At 41.1% G+C, this 14,478-nt stretch overlaps 1 pseudogene; it reads right to left on the bottom strand.

Annotated features, from left to right (window-relative positions):
• Positions 1 to 3,348, bottom strand: part of LOC108700645 — a 30,144-nt pseudogene extending 26,796 nt beyond the window's left edge.
• Positions 3,349 to 14,478: the final 11,130 nt, after the last annotated feature.

Raw genomic sequence — 14,478 nt, 5'->3', positions numbered from 1 at the left:
CTAACTGACATAACATGTTTTGGGCCCCAAACTTGTGCCCAAAGTGACACTTGAGAAAGGGCACCAGTTTGGGCCCTGACACATGCTGTATCAGTCTTAAATAAGCCTCACTTTAGCCGTTAACCTGCTTGTTGGATTGCTCTCCTTTTCACTTGTATTGAAAGCATCTTCCAATATATTCCACTTGTATTAGAAGTATATTCAAGGCAGGTGGTACTTCTTTAAAAAGGATTGATGCATTCCGTGTATGGACTGATTTGGTAGTGCGCTGAATTCCGTAAAATTTCTATATCTGATTCCATGGCCTAGAGCTATCTATACATTGACAACTGAACCCAGTATTTTGAGGTAGAAGCATAACTAATAGACGCGAAGATTCTTCTTGCCGAACGACCGATTTTAAGGAAGCCCGACCAATCCTTCGAAATTATCGTGCGGTTAGTGGGATTCGAACGATCGTACATCTTACGATTTTTTGGCCGACATCTGTCGGGAAATTGATAGGCCAGGTCAAAAAATCTTTGTCGGTCCCAGCGCAATCTATTTATGTTTGCAGGGCCAAGCAGGCAGCTCCCCTTTGTTTTCCTGGCAAATTGGTCTTTTTAGTTGATGGTAAATTCGTACGATCGTACGATTGTTCTGAGAATATCGTGGTCTCACGATCAGGATCTGACCTTTTAAAAATCTCAACATCTATGGCCAGCTTTAGGCAATGGGGTTTTTGTTCAGGAGTCAATACTTGAATATTCACCTTGTATTTCCACCTCCACCAATGCCTCTGCTGTTCCAAAATCCCCTTCTGCTTTACACATGTATTTCCCAGCATGTTCTGGCTGGATCTGGCGGATGGTTAGCCTCCATCTAATATTTCCACCCCATCCTCACTGCTAAGAGAGTGGTCAATTTTCTACAACATTAGGGAAGAAAAAAAATCCACTACCGTCCTTCAAGTTGGCTTTCAGGAATATCTAGAATAGAATAGCAATATTAACCCTAAATCTAGCCCTAATTGGATTGAAAGTCCCATAGCTTGGAAACATATGCTTTACCACTTACTGGATAGTCAGAGTTGGATAAACAGTAGCATGACATGAGAGGTCCAACGGGTCATTAGCTGTCACAGTCACATGTTCAGAGCCTTCACCAATCAGCACTTTGGGGGGAACTGATCAGAAGAAACACACTATTTTATAACTGGAACAGAACATATTTAAAGCCCTCACCAGGATTAATTTGTAATATTTCATGTTGGCCTCTAGAACAGTGTGGACTTTTCCACTTACCAAGGACTGTTACCACGAAGTGCAGGACATTCTCTCCACCCAGGCTGATGGCCACGCAAGTGAAAGTTCCTTGTGTGCCCTCCAACATATTCCCAATGTGTAGGGTACAGCCGCCATCTTTGATCTTCAATCCATTCCTCTCCGAGAGCATAAGTCCATCCTTCAGCCATGACAAGGTAGGGGGAGGGTGACCAGTGGCTGAGCAGTCGATCCAGAGAATGACCAAGGATGGCTTTAATGGGCAGTGGTTTGGCACCTCCTCTTTCAATATCAGGGGAAACTAAATGAATGAAGGAAAACATGGTAAAAGAAGGTGTTCAACATTAGCAGAAGACCCTCTTTATGTCTGTGATGCCTCTGCAGAGCCCCAAGATGTGTGGGCCCAGGGCAGTAGCCCCTTTGCACACCTGGCAAAGACAACAAGAGTAACCAATAGGTTTCTTTTAAATCATTAGTCTTGCTGTAGATGAGCTAAATACGGATTGGTTGTCTGGTATGTCTGGTAACAATAGACTTGCAGCCCTGTGCATGAGTCACTAGCACAGGGAGACTTTACATGTCCCCTTAAACCAGAGCCTGTACCCTAATGAATGGGTGCGAGGATATCTGATTTGAATTGGGCAATCATGTATTACCACTGGGTGGCAGTACAGTACTGTACAGTTATGCGGCAGTGCAAAGGAGCTAGTCACTTACTGTGGATTCTCAGGTTAAAATCCTTGATTTGCTGCTCAGCAGCGTGATTGAATGCCAAGCACTGGTACCTGCCCTGGTCCGAAAGTCTTGTGTCGTTTAGTCGGAGTACCTGCCCTCTTTCGGCAAATTGTACGTGGGCCTCGGAGGGTTTTCCAGTAAAATCTCAAACATGGGGGGGGATTCTATTTTATTTTTCAAAAACAACAACTGGCCAATCGGCACAACATATGGGAGGTTTCCACAAAAAATTATGCTAAATTAAATATTAGTTATATTCAAAGTGGTGCTGTTCTTGTGCACCGCAGTGATTGAGGCTTTCTATTCCTTCCATATCACTGCTTTATAAAATAGATCGTAAGCTCTTGGGACTCCCCTTCCCTGATTGATCTCTGCAGATATTAAAGTTATAATGTAATTAGTGTTTGTATCTGTGCCGAGTACCCTGATGAATGGATGGATGAATACATCCATGTACAAAGTGAAACCCTCAGTCTCTGGCGGAACCCCCTCTTTGGACTTATAGCACTGCTTTCGCCCAGAGACATTCTGTTTTGACTGCAAGTTGCAGTTTATAGGGAGGATTAGCTCCCAGATTTTCCCCTGACATCAGGCTAAGAATGACGGCAGCTGCCTCTATGCAGGTGTTTGGGAGGTGGAGGGTGACAGATTTCAGCCCTTTTTTGGAATAATAAAGACCTTAAAGGTACACCAATTCCCATCCCACTCCTCTCCAAAGTCATTGTCTTCATCTTTCCCTGGGTCAGTGGGGACATGCTATTTCCTAAAGCTAAGTGCGAATGGGGCCATCTGTCAGGGGTGTCATTATACATGAAGCAGACCCTGCAGCTGCTGAGCAGGGAAGGATGTCCTAGAAGGAAACAAAGAACACTAAAACCTTGACCTACAAAGGTGCTTTAAAAATCTGTGCTGGTATAAGGCAATGACCTGAACCCCTTATATAACCCAAAATGGGTTTAATAAAGAAACAGCAAGCCAAGTTGTGCTAAAGAGGTCTTGATGTATGCAGTGGGACTTCCCCTTTAAGAAGGAGATGGGGTCAGTGGACAAAGAGGATGCTGAGATCATTGTCTGTTGCTGCATTACTAATGGGAACATGCAGAGGGTTTGGCTCGTATGTCGGAACTCGCCATACACAATCTGTGGGGGAGAAGATGCAGCTTGATGCTTTCTGCCTCCCCCTTTTTCTTGGAGCAGGTGACTGATTCCAAGGGCAGGCGGATATTAGGCGGATGCACAGATGCTATTTATATCAGCAGGACAGGGGCCGGCATGTATTACAGGTGCACTGATTTAATGTGGGTTTGTTGCTTAGTAAACACCTCTGCTCATTGTCAGACTTACTGTCCATCCTTTGTCCATTCTACTTGGGGTCTAGGGACCATGATGCTTTGCATTGAAGCTCAACCTCTTATTCATCCCTTGTGGTCATATCCTGAAGGGAACCAGCTCCATAAACAGTTGGGGCACTAAATGTCACAGTAAGAAAGTTATTTGATAAAATACATTGGTCAAAGGTCTGTTCTAGCCCTGAACTTTAAATATTGTCCCATCCCTGAGCTTTGTGTATCATCTTATATATCCAACTAGTAATGGTGGTTTCTGGTCAACACGCACATCACTATATATGACCCCTTGCTGAGTTTTTATATAGTCTCAATATATCAGCCCACCCCTGAGCTTTGTGCATCATCTGAATAAATCCATCCCCTTGCTGGTATCATCCTTGCGAATCCGGTGAAACCAAACAGACTGCTGCCGGCCAGCAAGCTCAGCCCAGGAGCCTCTGTGAGCTAGAGAAATGAAACAACATAGCAGGACTTAAACCTCCAAGGCCTAAGAGGGATGAAAACCAATATCCATGACTGGTCTCCTGTCATATCTCACCATTTTGCCATTTTTGGTCCAAGTCACAGTTGGAAAGGGAACACCAGATACTTCACACCTTAATGTCAATGGTTGATTAGCCATCATGGAAATGTTATGGTCCTGTCCATCCTCTAAAATCTTGGGTTTGGCTGATGATACAGAAGGAGGAATTGTAGTGAGTTGGGTTTTCTTTAAACACAGATGTTAACCTGATTGGTGGAAACCTTGACCCGGTTATATATGACCCCATGAATTCCTTATTAGACGGGGCTTTCTTGGTAACATTCCTTACCATACACTAAAAGCTTTGTCTGTCTCCGTGCTGAGCTGGCTTCATTGGTGGCAACACAGATGTAGTCTCCACCTGGCTTGGAACTGGGGACTCAATCAGCAAAGACCCATTGCCAAGTTGTGTCATCCCTGGTAGGTTTCCCACAAACTCCACGCCATTTTTCATCCAGCGAATCAGTGGTACCTGCAGAATGAACAAAACGATTGCTAGGACAATTTTTCACACCAAATCTCATATACTGTCATATAAAAAAGTTTGGGAACCCCTCTTAATTCTTTGGAGTTTTGTTTATCATTGGCTGAGTTTTCAGACTAGCAACTTCCTGTTAATATATAACATGCCTTATGGAAACAGTATTATTTCAGCAGTGACATAAAGTTTATTGGATAAACAGAAAATATGCAATATGCATCATAACAAAATTAGACAGGTGCATAAATTTGGGCACCCCAACAGAGACATTACATCAATACTTAGTTGAGCCTCCTTTTGCAAATGTAACAGCCTCTAGACGCTTCCTTTAGCCTTTGATGAGTGTCTGGATTCTGGATGGCAGTATTTTTGAACATTCGTCCATTCAAAATCTCTCCAGTTCAGTTAAATTTGATGTCTGCCGAGCATGGACAGCCTGCTTCAAATCATCCCATAGATTTTCCATGATATTCAAGTTGGAGGACTGTGACGGCCATTCCAGAATATTGTACTTCTCCCTCTGCATAAATGCCTTTGTAGATTTCCAAGTGTGTTTAGGGTCATTGTCTTGTTGGAATATCCAACATCTGCGAAACTTCAACTTTGTGACTGATGCTTGAACATTATTCTGAAGAATTTGTTGATATTGGGTTGAATTCATCCAACCCTCGACTTTAACAAGGGCCCCAGTCCCTGAACTAGTCACACAGCCCCACAGCATGATGGAACCGCCACCAAATTTGACAGTAGGTAGCAGGTGTTTTTCTTGGAAACAAAGTGCTTTTTGTTATGACCAAATAACTAATTTTTTTGTCTCATCAGTCCAAAGCACTTTGTTCAAAAATGGCTTGTCTAAATGAGCTTTTGCATACAACAAGTGACTCTGTTTGTGGCATGAGTGCAGAAAGGGCTTCTTTCTCATCACCCTGCCATACAGATGTTCTTTGTGCAAATTGCGCTGAATTGTAGAACGATGTACAGATACACCATCTGCAGTATGATATTCTTCAGGTCTTCGGAGGTGACCTTTAGGTTGTCCATAACCACTCACAATCCTTTGCTCCTGTATTTTTCTTGGCCTGCCAGACCTGGGTTTTACAGCAACTATGCCTGTGGCCTTCCATTTCCTGATTACATTCCTTACAGTTGAAACTGACAGTTTAAACCTCTGAGATAGCTTTTTGCAGCTTTCAGATACTGAACAATCTTTGTTTTCAGATCTTTTGAGAGTTGCTTTGAGGATCCCATGCTGTCGCTTTTCCGAGGAGAGTCAAACAGACGCGCAATTTGCAATTGGTCACTTTAAGTACCTTTTCTCATGATTGGACACACCTGCCTATGAAGTTCAAGGCTTAACAAGCTAATCAAACCAAATTGGTGTTGCCAGTAATCAGTTTTGAGCAGTTACATGCATTCAAATTAGCAAAATTACAAGGGTATCCAAATGTATGCACAGCCAGTTTTTCACATTTGATTTAATCTCATACAACTGAATACTGCTTAACTAAAAATCTTTGTTCAGAAAAACCCCAGTACTCAGATGTTCCTGGGGAATGAAAGACATACCACTGTTATGTTTTTTGATGAAAGTGGAGTAAATTATTATGCAGACTGAGAGGAGTTCTCAAACTATTTCAAATGACTGTAGAAGAAAAACAAATATCCAATTGCAAATAATGATATCGGAGAAAGGACCTCATGACCGACCTTGTACTGGACAGGTTAGAATCAGAAAACATCTGAACCTTCTTCAACGGTTGGTGCTTCTGATTAAAGATAAACTGAATATTATTGAAAGTAAGATGCCCACAGTCATTGTGAACAGAGGAAGATTCCAGGAACTCTCCTAATATCTCCAGCCTAAACTCCAAGAAGTCTTCTCCTGCACTGCTGGTTGCCACACAGCGATAATTACCAAAATATGATATCTGCACCTCTAAGACAATGATACTACCATATGGCCCTTAGCCTCAGTGAGGCAACTTTGGGCGACTATTGAAAACGCATTGCCGCGTGTGCATTAGCGCCGGCGATTTTGCGCTGTAGCCTATGGGGAAAAAACGCTGAGGCAGTTCGGAGAGATAGTCGCGCAAAAGACGTGCCGATAAGTCGCCAGGCGACAAAATCTCCCCGAATCTCCTCGTCTGGCCTTACTCTTAGAGAAAATCATGGTCTCCAACTCTCATTGCTTTTCCATCGTTAAACCAGCTCAGTGTTGCCATAGGGTCTCAGTAGGCCAGACATGGTAGTTGCAAGGTGTGACCCAGTAATGCCTTCAGGACCTTTGCACCTGGGTGCACCCAAAGTGGAACTGTGGTGCAAAACAGATTGATGTATAACGTTAGTGGAGAAACAGGGCAGAGAAAATGATTCTCTGTGCAAGACCGTTCTCAAACTAAGATGGTTAAACCATACATCCATTGGGCTACAGATTCCAGAGTCTGTTATTCCCACTGCTACCATAGGCACCATCTCTCCCTACTATACCTGCTATCCCACAGTCACACTCACTTCCCAAAGACTATTATCCCCACTGTTACTATAGGCACCAACTCTCCCTACTATACCTGCTATCCCACAGTCACACTCCCTTCCCAGAGACTATTATCACACTGTTACTATAGGCACAATCTCTCCCTACTATACCTACTATCCCACAGCCTCACTCAGAGACTATTATCCCAGAGACTATTATCCTAATGCTACTGTAGGCAACATCTCTCCCTACTTTACCTGCTATCCCACAGCCACACTCCCTTCCAGAGACTATTATCCCACTGTTACTATAGGTACCATCTCTCCCTACTATACCTGCTATCCCACAGCCACACTCCCTTCCAGAGACTATTATCCCACTGTTACTATAGGCACCATCTCTCCCTACTATACCTGCTATCCCACAGCCACACTCCCTTCCCAGAGACTTTTATCCCCGCTGCTACTATAGGCACCATCTCTTCCTACTATACCTGCTATCCCACAGTCACACTCCTTTCTCAGAGACTATTATCCCACTACTACTATAGGCACCACCTCTCCCTTCTATACCTGCTATCCCACAGCCACAGTTCTTTCCCATAGACTAGTAGCACCACTGCTACTATAGACACAATCTCTCCCTACTTTACCTGCTATTCTACAGTCCAGTAAAGGGAACTATACCCTATTTTCTGTATTATTTTCTGTATTATTTAGCTTATTGTGTGCTCAGAACATTCCTTCTCTGTATATTTGTATTTTGATACATGGGAGGAGGGAGGTGCCATATTGTCTACTTTTAACAGTACAGTATGCGGGTATAGATTATTGTGTGCCCAGAACATTCCTTCTCTGTATATTTGTACTTATACCTATGGGAGGGAGGTGCCATATTGTTTCCCTTAGACAGAACAGTATAAAATGTATAGGAATGTTCTGGGTACACCCTCACCACATTTTTAAGATATACTCATCTTAGTAATACAGTATTTAGAGGTTTGTGCTTCTCCTTCCCCATTCAGTAGATTTCATCTGTTGCTATAATGATTTGTAAAGACTTTACATATTAACTCAAAACCAAAGTTTCCTGTTATAACGGTATCCCTGTACCTTGAACCTCCAGGCAGGCTGCAGGTGAGTGATGTGTTCCCCGGCTGGGTTGGAAGTGAGGCAGGTCTAATACCCACTGTCCATGACGCTCAGCTCGGACAGGCGGAGAGACCAGCTGGGCAGCAGGGGTTGCCTATAAAGGAATAACAGTGGTTTCTATCTGTTCACACAACAGTCATAGCCTATCACTCAATTAGCTTGAGTTATAATATCGAGTGGTACTATTACGACCTTAAAATGAATTGCCCAAACATCCTCGGCTTTAAGGTGAAATCCAGTTAGTAAAGTAATTTAAAAATAATATCTGGAAAATCCTTCCTTGGGCATTAATCAGTGGTTCAGTGTCAACCATAACAAGCCATATACGAAGCTGAGGGAGATAATGGGCTGCTGAAATGCCGTCCAATGGCTGGAAGGAATTAAATTGGAAAGTCACCCCGAAGTAGGGGAATTGTCTGGCAGATAAGATGGACAATGCATGAGAAAACAGATGTCTCCCACCCTACATCCAAATTGTCCACTCATCCTGACTATCTCCAAACTCTGAGGCATTGTTTATTTACAAGACTCTAGCAGGCCGCATAACTGGCACTTGTTTTGGTTACACTTCTGCTCATTCCAGTTTGTTCCCTGCCTGGCTTTAGGCAACAAGGTCAACCCAGACCACATCTGTAGAACCTGAGCAGCGGAAGTAACAAATTAAATGGGGGTCCCACTGTTTACAAGTATCACATATCCAGACAGAACTAAATAAAGGCCCAACCTGTCAACACTTACATAGAGATTAAAATAAGTATATATATATATATATATATATATATATATATATATATATATATATATATATTCCCCCACAATCACAGCACTCACGTTTAAGGATCTCTTCTTGGCCTGGGTGCGTGTGTCCAATGTAAACTGTAGTCCTCCAAAGCAGAGACCGCACTCTCAGGGCTTATGAGAATATAAATTATTTTATTAGAAAAAACTAACGTTTCGGCTGCGTACCAGCCTTTGTCAAAGTATATATATATATATATATAACAAACAAGGGAAAGTTGTGCTCACCACTAGTTTTTAAAAACATTAGGCGGGGGTGCAATGAGGGTGTGACCACAAAATACATATAGACAAATACAAGATTCCTCTGCACTCAACCCCATTATCAATATATTAAGACAGAGACATTTTGTGCATACTGCTACTGAAAAATGCCTTACCCTTTAAACAAAACAGGGATTGTTTGTCCATATATTGCAATATATTTAAGCTGGCCAACTACGTCAAAGTCATCCCATATCTGGCCAGTCCTATGCTCAATTTTCATCTGATTCATTAAGAATTCTATGGTTTAATTATACATTTTATAAAAGGGACGAATACGTTTTACCTGCAACTTACTAGCTGCTTTCAAAGTAAAACTCCCAAACTTGGCTGCCCTTTTATTAGACACCAGTGGGATCACCTGACTATAGTTGGAGGGGGTGGGAGCTACAACATAGAGCTGGTCACTGCTCTTGTAGAACTATAACAAACAAGGGAAAGTTGTGCTCACCACTAGTTTTTAAAAACATTAGGCGGGGGTGCAATGAGGGTGTGACCACAAAATACATATAGACAAATACAAGATTCCTCTGCACTCAACCCATTATCAATATATTTAAGACAGAGACATTTTGTGCATACTGCTACTGAAAAATGCCTTACCCTTTAAACAAAACAGGGATTGTTTGTCCATATATTGCAATATATTTAAGCTGGCCAACTACGTCAAAGTCATCCCATATCTGGCCAGTCCTATGCTCAATTTCATCTGATTCATTAAGAATTCTATGGTTTAATTATACATTTTATAAAAGGGACGAATACGTTTTACCTGCAACTTACTAGCTGCTTTCAAAGTAAAACTCCCAAACTTGGCTGCCCTTTTATTAGACACCAGTGGGATCACCTGACTATAGTTGGAGGGGGTGGGAGCTACAACATAGAGCTGGTCACTGCTCTTGTAGAACTATAACAAACAAGGGAAAGTTGTGCTCACCACTAGTTTTTAAAAACATTAGGCGGGGGTGCAATGAGGGTGTGACCACAAAATACATATAGACAAATACAAGATTCCTCTGCACTCAACCCATTATCAATATATTTAAGACAGAGACATTTTGTGCATACTGCTACTGAAAAATGCCTTACCCTTTAAACAAAACAGGGATTGTTTGTCCATATATTGCAATATATTTAAGCTGGCCAACTACGTCAAAGTCATCCCATATCTGGCCAGTCCTATGCTCAATTTTCATCTGATTCATTAAGAATTCTATGGTTTAATTATACATTTTATAAAAGGGACGAATACGTTTTACCTGCAACTTACTAGCTGCTTTCAAAGTAAAACTCCCAAACTTGGCTGCCCTTTTATTAGACACCAGTGGGATCACCTGACTATAGTTGGAGGGGGTGGGAGCTACAACATAGAGCTGGTCACTGCTCTTGTAGAACTATAACAAACAAGGGAAAGTTGTGCTCACCACTAGTTTTAAAAACATTAGGCGGGGGTGCAATGAGGGTGTGACCACAAAATACATATAGACAAATACAAGATTCCTCTGCACTCAACCCATTATCAATATATTTAAGACAGAGACATTTTGTGCATACTGCTACTGAAAAATGCCTTACCCTTTAAACAAAACAGGGATTGTTTGTCCATATATTGCAATATATTTAAGCTGGCCAACTACGTCAAAGTCATCCCATATCTGGCCAGTCCTATGCTCAATTTTCATCTGATTCATTAAGAATTCTATGGTTTAATTATACATTTTATAAAAGGGACGAATACGTTTTACCTGCAACTTACTAGCTGCTTTCAAAGTAAAACTCCCAAACTTGGCTGCCCTTTTATTAGACACCAGTGGGATCACCTGACTATAGTTGGAGGGGGTGGGAGCTACAACATAGAGCTGGTCACTGCTCTTGTAGAACTATAACAAACAAGGGAAAGTTGCGCTCACCACTAGTTTTTAAAAACATTAGGCGGGGGTGCAATGAGGGTGTGACCACAAAATACATATATATATATATATATATATATATATATATATATATATAGACAAATACAAGATTCCTCTGCACTCAACCCATTATCAATATATTTAAGACAGAGACATTTTGTGCATACTGCTACTGAAAATGCCTTACCCTTTAAACAAAACAGGGATTGTTTGTCCATATATTGCAATATATTTAAGCTGGCCAACTACGTCAAAGTCATCCCATATCTGGCCAGTCCTATGCTCAATTTTCATCTGATTCATTAAGAATTCTATGGTTTAATTATACATTTTATAAAAGGGACGAATACGTTTTACCTGCAACTTACTAGCTGCTTTCAAAGTAAAACTCCCAAACTTGGCTGCCCTTTTATTAGACACCAGTGGGATCACCTGACTATAGTTGGAGGGGGTGGGAGCTACAACATAGAGCTGGTCACTGCTCTTGTAGAACTATAACAAACAAGGGAAAGTTGTGCTCACCACTAGTTTTTAAAAACATTAGGCGGGGGTGCAATGAGGGTGTGACCACAAAATACATATAGACAAATACAAGATTCCTCTGCACTCAACCCATTATCAATATATTTAAGACAGAGACATTTTGTGCATACTGCTACTGAAAAATGCCTTACCCTTTAAACAAAACAGGGATTGTTTGTCCATATATTGCAATATATTTAAGCTGGCCAACTACGTCAAAGTCATCCCATATCTGGCCAGTCCTATGCTCAATTTTCATCTGATTCATTAAGAATTCTATGGTTTAATTATACATTTTATAAAAGGGACGAATACGTTTTACCTGCAACTTACTAGCTGCTTTCAAAGTAAAACTCCCAAACTTGGCTGCCCTTTTATTAGACACCAGTGGGATCACCTGACTATAGTTGGAGGGGGTGGGAGCTACAACATAGAGCTGGTCACTGCTCTTGTAGAACTATAACAAACAAGGGAAAGTTGTGCTCACCACTAGTTTTTAAAAACATTAGGCGGGGGTGCAATGAGGGTGTGACCACAAAATACATATAGACAAATACAAGATTCCTCTGCACTCAACCCATTATCAATATATTTAAGACAGAGACATTTTGTGCATACTGCTACTGAAAAATGCCTTACCCTTTAAACAAAACAGGGATTGTTTGTCCATATATTGCAATATATTTAAGCTGGCCAACTACGTCAAAGTCATCCCATATCTGGCCAGTCCTATGCTCAATTTTCATCTGATTCATTAAGAATTCTATGGTTTAATTATACATTTTATAAAAGGGACGAATACGTTTTACCTGCAACTTACTAGCTGCTTTCAAAGTAAAACTCCCAAACTTGGCTGCCCTTTTATTAGACACCAGTGGGATCACCTGACTATAGTTGGAGGGGGTGGGAGCTACAACATAGAGCTGGTCACTGCTCTTGTAGAACTATAACAAACAAGGGAAAGTTGTGCTCACCACTAGTTTTTAAAAACATTAGGCGGGGGTGCAATGAGGGTGTGACCACAAAATACATATAGACAAATACAAGATTCCTCTGCACTCAACCCATTATCAATATATTTAAGACAGAGACATTTTGTGCATACTGCTACTGAAAAATGCCTTACCCTTTAAACAAAACAGGGATTGTTTGTCCATATATTGCAATATATTTAAGCTGGCCAACTACGTCAAAGTCATCCCATATCTGGCCAGTCCTATGCTCAATTTTCATCTGATTCATTAAGAATTCTATGGTTTAATTATACATTTTATAAAAGGGACGAATACGTTTTACCTGCAACTTACTAGCTGCTTTCAAAGTTGCAGGTAAAACGTATTCGTCCCTTTTATAAAATGTATTTTGTGGTCACACCCTCATTGCACCCCCGCCTAATGTTTTTAAAAACTAGTGGTGAGCACAACTTTCCCTTGTTTGTTATAGTTCTACAAGAGCAGTGACCAGCTCTATGTTGTAGCTCCCACCCCCTCCAACTATAGTCAGGTGATCCCACTGGTGTCTAATAAAAGGGCAGCCAAGTTTGGGAGTTTTACTTTGAAAGCAGCTAGTAAGTTGCAGGTAAAACGTATTCGTCCCTTTTATAAAATGTATAATTAAACCATAGAATTCTTAATGAATCAGATGAAAATTGAGCATAGGACTGGCCAGATATGGGATGACTTTGACGTAGTTGGCCAGCTTAAATATATTGCAATATATGGACAAACAATCCCTGTTTTGTTTAAAGGGTAAGGCATTTTTCAGTAGCAGTATGCACAAAATGTCTCTGTCTTAAATATATTGATAATGGGTTGAGTGCAGAGGAATCTTGTATTTGTCTATATGTATTTTGTGGTCACACCCTCATTGCACCCCCGCCTAATGTTTTTAAAAACTAGTGGTGAGCACAACTTTCCCTTGTTTGTTATAGTTCTACAAGAGCAGTGACCAGCTCTATGTTGTAGCTCCCACCCCTCCAACTATAGTCAGGTGATCCCACTGGTGTCTAATAAAAGGGCAGCCAAGTTTGGGAGTTTTACTTTGAAAGCAGCTAGTAAGTTGCAGGTAAAACGTATTCGTCCCTTTTATAAAATGTATAATTAAACCATAGAATTCTTAATGAATCAGATGAAAATTGAGCATAGGACTGGCCAGATATGGGATGACTTTGACGTAGTTGGCCAGCTTAAATATATTGCAATATATGGACAAACAATCCCTGTTTTGTTTAAAGGGTAAGGCATTTTTCAGTAGCAGTATGCACAAAATGTCTCTGTCTTAAATATATTGATAATGGGTTGAGTGCAGAGGAATCTTGTATTTGTCTATATGTATTTTGTGGTCACACCCTCATTGCACCCCCGCCTAATGTTTTTAAAAACTAGTGGTGAGCACAACTTTCCCTTGTTTGTTATAGTTCTACAAGAGCAGTGACCAGCTCTATGTTGTAGCTCCCACCCCCTCCAACTATAGTCAGGTGATCCCACTGGTGTCTAATAAAAGGGCAGCCAAGTTTGGGAGTTTTACTTTGAAAGCAGCTAGTAAGTTGCAGGTAAAACGTATTCGTCCCTTTTATAAAATGTATAATTAAACCATAGAATTCTTAATGAATCAGATGAAAATTGAGCATAGGACTGGCCAGATATGGGATGACTTTGACGTAGTTGGCCAGCTTAAATATATTGCAATATATGGACAAACAATCCCTGTTTTGTTTAAAGGGTAAGGCATTTTTCAGTAGCAGTATGCACAAAATGTCTCTGTCTTAAATATATTGATAATGGGTTGAGTGCAGAGGAATCTTGTATTTGTCTATATGTATTTTGTGGTCACACCCTCATTGCACCCCCGCCTAATGTTTTTAAAAACTAGTGGTGAGCACAACTTTCCCTTGTTTGTTATAGTTCTACAAGAGCAGTGACCAGCTCTATGTTGTAGCTCCCACCCCCTCCAACTATAGTCAGGTGATCCCACTGGTGTCTAATAAAAGGGCAGCCAAGTTTGGGAG

The sequence above is a fragment of the Xenopus laevis genome, chromosome 8S (assembly GCF_017654675.1).
Source record: "Xenopus laevis strain J_2021 chromosome 8S, Xenopus_laevis_v10.1, whole genome shotgun sequence".
In the NCBI taxonomy this organism is placed as follows: domain Eukaryota; kingdom Metazoa; phylum Chordata; class Amphibia; order Anura; family Pipidae; genus Xenopus; species Xenopus laevis.
The sequence above is the reverse complement of the archived record's forward strand: the minus strand, read 5'-3'. Positions and strand labels throughout refer to the sequence as shown.